Genomic DNA, 554 nt, shown 5'->3' on the forward strand with positions numbered 1-554 from the left:
CATTCTGTTGTTTTCTTCTTTTTTTTTTACAGGAGTAAAAAGAGCCAAAGAGGGTCAGGAAAGAGTGAATGTATGCTCCTTGTTAGGGAGTGGGTGGGCCAGGAGGGGGCAGTGTGAGCTCATCACTGGTCCACTCTTTTCAGGATGAATGAAAAAGGAAGTTGCTTATTCTGAACACTGATTCCGAGAAGAGAGACACCTGGGAACGTGAAGACTCAGCTGTTCCCTGGGGTGGTTAAGGAGGAAGGAAAGATTCCTGTCTGGGTAGATTCATAGGAGTTTCAGAGAACAGTTGATGATTTCATTCAATAGTGACAGCTCATCACATTAAGAAACATTCCTGAAGTGTATCTTGTGTTACTAAGTATCGTCTTATTTCTACCATTATCTATCTAATCTTTCAGATACTGCACAAAAGAATTTTCTAGCAGTAGTCATTTATTTAAAATGGAAATATTCTGTTGGCACTGTGCTTGTCATCAAGCCTTGGAATTATCATTGAGAGATCAGGGCCCTTCTCTCAGCTCTACCCAGACCCAAGCTTCTCTGTGACT

The sequence above is a fragment of the Aethalodelphis obliquidens genome, unplaced genomic scaffold (assembly GCF_003676395.1).
Source record: "Aethalodelphis obliquidens isolate GAN/ISIS:26980383/991018 unplaced genomic scaffold, ASM367639v1 scaffold90, whole genome shotgun sequence".
In the NCBI taxonomy this organism is placed as follows: domain Eukaryota; kingdom Metazoa; phylum Chordata; class Mammalia; order Artiodactyla; family Delphinidae; genus Aethalodelphis; species Aethalodelphis obliquidens.